Source organism: Hylobates moloch, unplaced genomic scaffold (assembly GCF_009828535.3).
Source record: "Hylobates moloch isolate HMO894 unplaced genomic scaffold, HMol_V3 SCAFFOLD_14, whole genome shotgun sequence".
NCBI lineage: Eukaryota > Metazoa > Chordata > Mammalia > Primates > Hylobatidae > Hylobates > Hylobates moloch.
The window spans coordinates 85,284,094-85,290,093 of NW_026652289.1; positions in this window are offsets into that span (position 1 = coordinate 85,284,094).

Genomic DNA, 6,000 nt, shown 5'->3' on the forward strand with positions numbered 1-6,000 from the left:
TGTGCCTCAGCCACTGGAGGAGCTGGGACTGCAGGCGTGACACACTTGGCTGATTTTTGTATTTTTAGTAGAGATGGGGTTTTGCCTTGTTGGCCAGGCTGGTCTGGAACTCCTGGCCTCAAGTGATCCACCTGCCTCTGCCTCCCAAAGTACTGGAATTACAGGTGTGAGCCTCTGTACCTGGCTGAAACCACCTTTGCAAAATTATGACTGAGACAGTGAAAGATCTAACCTAACCGACTCCATCTTGCTTCTAACCTTTTAAGCAGCCCTTGTTCCTTCCTGGGCATAAGCTAAACTAACTTTGGGAGGAACTTACTTTACAGTTTATAGTTTAAAACAAAGACAATAACAGCCCTTTCTCAAAACAAACCTCTTTCTTACCTGGAGACTAGACTGCCTTTGTAGGACTAACAAATTAGCCACATGATTAGAAATTATGGTTTAGGAGTCATGCAGCTGGAGGGCTACAAGATTCTGACCCTCCCTAAACTGCTCCAAAGATCAGTGCTTGAGATATTTTGCAGACCCTGCACTTGATGGATCAGCTGGCACAACCCTGGTAGATAAACTGCCAGATCTGATCTTGTGGCCTCCACCCAGGAATTGACTCAGCATAAGAGGACAGCTTGGACTCCCTGTGATTCCATCTCTGATCTGACCAATCAGAACTCCCAACTCACTGGCCTTCCCCCACCCACCAAATTATCCTTAAAAACACTGATACCTGAATGTCCTGGGAGACTGATTTGAGTAGTAATAAAACTCCTCCAGTCTCCTACACAGTTGGCTTTCTGTGAATTACTCTTTCTCAGTTACAATTCTTCTGCCTTGATAAATCAACTCTTTTAGGCAGCAGGCAAGGTGAACCGATTGGGTGGTTACACTGTATGTCATTTTCAGCATAGACTGTGTTCTTGAACATACATTTATTTTGTCCCACCCCAACCCCCAAAGGATGTGGCTAGGAAAAGAAAAAAAAAAGGTCCCAACATCTTTTCTTTTTCCTTCTGGATCTCCTTTCCGGAGGCAGGGTGTCAGTGACAGGAACATTTTGATCCCAGCTCTTAGTCCCCCTTAGGTCTGTGGAAACCTGAGAAGGTGTGCCCAGGCCAGGGCATCCTGGCTGAGCACAGGGGGTTGGCACCTCCTCCCTCCCTGGCACTATGGAGACAACTCTGAGTACTGAAAGATGAAACTAACACACCTCAAGGAAGGATACGTACCTCGATGCATGCCACAAAGACACACTTCCAGGATCTTTTTAAGATCTTACCCATGTTTTGCAAGGAAAAGCACCACAGAACTGAAGTGCCTTCAGTTATTTTAGGTGGGGCTATCTTGTACAGGGCAGTCAGGGAGAAAGACTGGAAGGTAAGGGTAGGGGATGGCCAATCCCTCCAGTTACCAAAGTTCAGGCTCACTCACTGCTTCTAACTCACTCTCATTCACTGCTTCTTTGATTAGGATACCCTGGGAATCAGCTACAATAACCTCAGACAAGGAACCATAAAAACCTGAAATACACATTGGGTGTCAGCCAACAACGAAGCTTGGCTGCCAAGACAAAAAGTTGCTCTTTCTCCTCCTGCTACCTTGGATGTGCCAGGTTGTAATTTGCAAATGTATTGTCTGGCCCTTAGGGGTTGGCAGCTAAGGATTGGTTGCAGAAGGAGCCTAGCCTAGGAGTGAGAGAGATGCCAGCACAAGAGAAACCCGCTGACTATGAGCCAGGAAGTGGGCTGTCACCAGACACCAAACCTGCTGGCGCCTTGATCTGGGACCTCCCAGTCTCCAGACTCCTCAGGGCCACTGTCATCTCCTGAAGCAATCACCACATGTTCCCATCACAGCTGATGGTGGCAACTAACCCATGCAGAGTACTGAAATGAGCCAGGCTGTGTCTGCCCTCTCCTGTGTAGTCACCCAGTTAATCTGGGCAACAGTCCTGGATTCTCTGCATTTTCCAGAGTGCAAGTCCTCCAGTAACCACTGAAATGCTTTCTTAGGAGTTGTTGTCAACTCCTTAAAAACATTTCTTCCTACTTGGCACAGAGCACAGTGACACCAGAAACCGGCTTCCCTGGACCCCAGCCCTGGCAGTGGCCATGTCACTTCACTCAGGCCCAGGAAGAAGGCAGGCTCTAGTCTCCCGCTGGGCAGCAACACCTAATTTAACCCGGATTTCTCACTTGGGTGAACTCTTGGATCACCGTGCCCAGTCTGACGGAGTCTGCAGCAGATGCAATAAGGGCTTCAGGGCCGGGAAGTGGAGCTCACCCATGTGCTAAGCCCGAGGTCAGGCACCCCTCCTTCACACCATCCTAGGGGACTTCCTCCCTTCCCGGGCGGATCGCCACAGAGAACCAACCTGACGGTGCCAAGAGGGCGAATTTCCCCCAAGTCCTCTGAAATACGTTGTCACGATTTGTAACAGGAAGCCGAGTGAGGGGCACAAAGTGCTTCCAGAGACTAGGTGATGGGCCACATCCCTGGCTGGCTTACTGAGCCCCTGAACCAAAGTCTCTGTGACCACCACCTTTGCCTGCCTGCCCAGTTTTCTGAGCATGTGCTGTGCAGACACTTGTGTGCCAGGCCAACAGCCACTCTCGCCTGTACTCCCGCAGCCCCAGCGGAGGTGCCACAGGAGCCTCTTGCTCACCAGGTAGAATTTGCCTTTTACCCTGTGCAGAAGGCTGCCGAACGCGCCCCTCTGCTCCCTCCGTGTGGGGCTGCAAGGGGTCAGGTCCACCACCGAGGCTGCCTTTATGGAGAACCCTGCACCTGTCCCGAGCCTGAAACCCCCGAATTGTGGGGTCCAGGAAGACTAGAGGTGGCTTTCATGTGGGTCCATACACAGTGGTGTGATTGCTATAGATTGAATGGTAGCTCTGCTTTTAAAAATTCATTGAAAAATCTCCATACTGTTTACCATACAGGTTGTAATAATTTACATTCCCACCAAGGGTGTCTAAGCATTCCCTTTTCACCTCATCCACCCCAATATCTGTCATTAATTGACTGTTTCATAATGGTCCTTCTCACTAGGATAAGATTGGTATCGCATTGTGGTGTCAATTTGCATTCCCTGATGATTAATGATGTTGTGCATTTTTTTTCATATGTTTGCTGGCCATTTGTATATATTCTTTTGTCTGTTCATGTCATCTCCCCAGTTTTTAATGGGGTTATTTATTTTTTTCTTGCTGATTTGTTTGTGTTTCTTGTAGATTCTGGATTAGTCCTTTGTTGGATGGGCAGTTTCCAAATATTTTCTCCCATTCTGTAGGTTGTTTTTTTATTCTGTCGATTATTTCTTTTGCTGTGCAGAAGCTTTTCAGTTTCGCTAAGTCCCATTTATTTGTTTTTGTTTATGTTGTAGTTGCTTTCAGGGTCTTAGATTTGCCTAGGCCAATGTCTTTATGGTTTCATGTCTTACATTTAAGTCTTTAATCCATCTTGAGTTAATTTTTGTATATGGTGACAGATAAGGATCCAGTTTCATTCTTCTGCATGTGGCTATCTTATTTTCCCAGCACCTTTTGTTGAATGGGGTGTTCATTCCTCAGTGTATGTTTTTGTCTGCTTTGTTGAAAATCATTCTTCTGCATGTGGCTATCTTATTTTCCCAGCACCTTTTGTTGAATGGGGTGTTCATTCCTCAGTGTATGTTTTTGTCTGCTTTATTGAAAATCAGTTAATTGTATACCAGTACCATGTTAGCATGCCAGCAGATGTTGTAATGGACTGTGTTGGTTGACCGTGGGCCAGAAGGTGGCACTTGCAGGAGACAGCCAGCTGCAGTCATGGTGGTGGGATTTATGCTTAACTTTTGTTACCCACGGGAAGTAGTCAGCTGATGGGAAGTGACACGGAACTCTAAAACGTCCCTGTTCCTATTCTGCTACTAGGACAGGTAGAGGGGCAAAGCCGAGTGTGGGCTGGATCAGGAAAGTCCATACTCTGCCTCTCCAAGTGTGGGTGTAAGCAGAAGCCACAATGGGGGTCAGTGGACAGTTCCCTGACCATTGGGATAATGTTCCAGGGAGGAGAACACCCTCTGCCACATGGGAGTCTGTACATGGAGAAAGGGGTAGCAAGTGGCAGGCCAATTCCCATGACCTTGACGCAGAAGGTCTTACACATGCAGACTTCTGCTGGCCAACACCCACAACAGCCAGCTAAGTCCCAGGCAGTCTAGGCTCAGAACACAAACCTGCCCCAGGCTGCAAGACTTCCCTCTGGAGACTGAAACTGAAACAGTAGCTCAGAGGCCACACCCCTTGATTTGACATGTGAAGCAGCAGTACCTGGCTCCCATGACCCTGGCACAAGAACACATCCTGCATGCCCCTTGCTTCGGGCCTTATGGGGTTCATCCTCTGCTCAATATTAGATCAAATACAAACCTTAGTTGGTCAGCTTCTCCCTCAGTTGGGAGCTTCTTCCAGTGCGTTACTGCTGCCTGGGTTACTTTGCTCATTTCTGCAAGATCTTCTATGAATTAGGGTCAGGAATATCTTCCTTCTGTCCCTACTGGGATCTGGGAGTGCACACGCAGCACACCCAGGTGCCACTCCTTCTTTCATGGTCCCCTCCTCTCTGAGTCAGCTCCAGCACTGGGCAGGGTTAAGGTGCTTCCCTGTGACCTCAAATGCCTTGTTCCCCATTGGGAATGTATCACAGACAGAGTCTCCCCCTTTTGTGCTCTGAAGGCTCAGTTGCTCATCTGACACATGGTGCAAGTTTCTGCCTGCTTCTCCTTTCGAAGTATCCAAAGGTTCTTTCACTTTTTCTGTTGAGTTTCTGTGTTTGTTAGATACAAATTCACAGTGTGAATCTCTAGCCACTGTTTTGCTCTAAGCAGGTGAGGCACACTAACAAAGTCTCCAACCTGCTATTTTGAAAAACACAAAACAAAACAAAACAAAAAAATGCTCCACTTTATGAGCAGAATGTCTACCAAAAGTTATTTGGAACTTTCATCCTGAAAGTGTCTATTCTCCTCTAGTAATCATTGTATTTATGCAGTCATTTTTATCAGTATGCAAACATGAATATTTCTTTTACTCTTTACTTCTACTACGTCATTTATTGGTTTAAATTGTTGCAGTGTTGGCTATTGGGAGGTCTTTCAGTTGGATCATTTGTCATTTTGAAACACCACCATAGTTAAGCTTTGCTGTTGTTATGTGGTTGCTTAGTTGTTTGCACTGTTGTTTGACATTTTATGTTTTCAGGCACTACTAGGTGCTTAAGCTAATTGTGTGGATTTCCTCACAAGCCTGGTATTAACCATTTTTTTTCACAGAGCCCTAGTTCTTCTTATTGGAAAATTGAATTAGAAATGGAGATCTGGGCCCTTGGCATATTCATTGCTCCTGGGGCATCTGTTGATTTGTGATCTTGTGTGCTGACAGAGCAAATACATCTGTGCATACTGATTCTTACACACACACAGACACACACACACAAATATTTTATCATGTATCTGTATCTTTAAGTTAAACATGAATTCCTAATAATCCTCCAGCACCCCATGATCTAATCCAGTACCACATGAATCAGGGCATCTATTCCCGCTTACTTGTGTGTAGCCTACCACACTAACGGTGATAAAGATGGTTCTGTTATTTAATCACATAATCCAAAAGACTTGTATAGGTGGTTTCAGAATTAAAAATGTATATGGCCATGAGAAAGAACTTTACCAACTAAAGTTTTTATGGATAAATCTTTACCCATTAGACTCAGAATATCCACTTACTTGCTACGTTACTTGGATCAGCTGCTTTTCCCCCACTCCATTCAGTAAGGTTATTTCACTGATGTGTTATTTAATTCTTTTATATGTATAGCCCCATGCTATCTGCTACCTACTGTAGAAGGTTTTTAATTTGTATATTTTAAGTTCACTTTTTGTATTATAAAGTTATTTAGGATTTGTAAAATATAATCATGTATTTATCATTACAGTATGATACCAGAATAATTTCACTG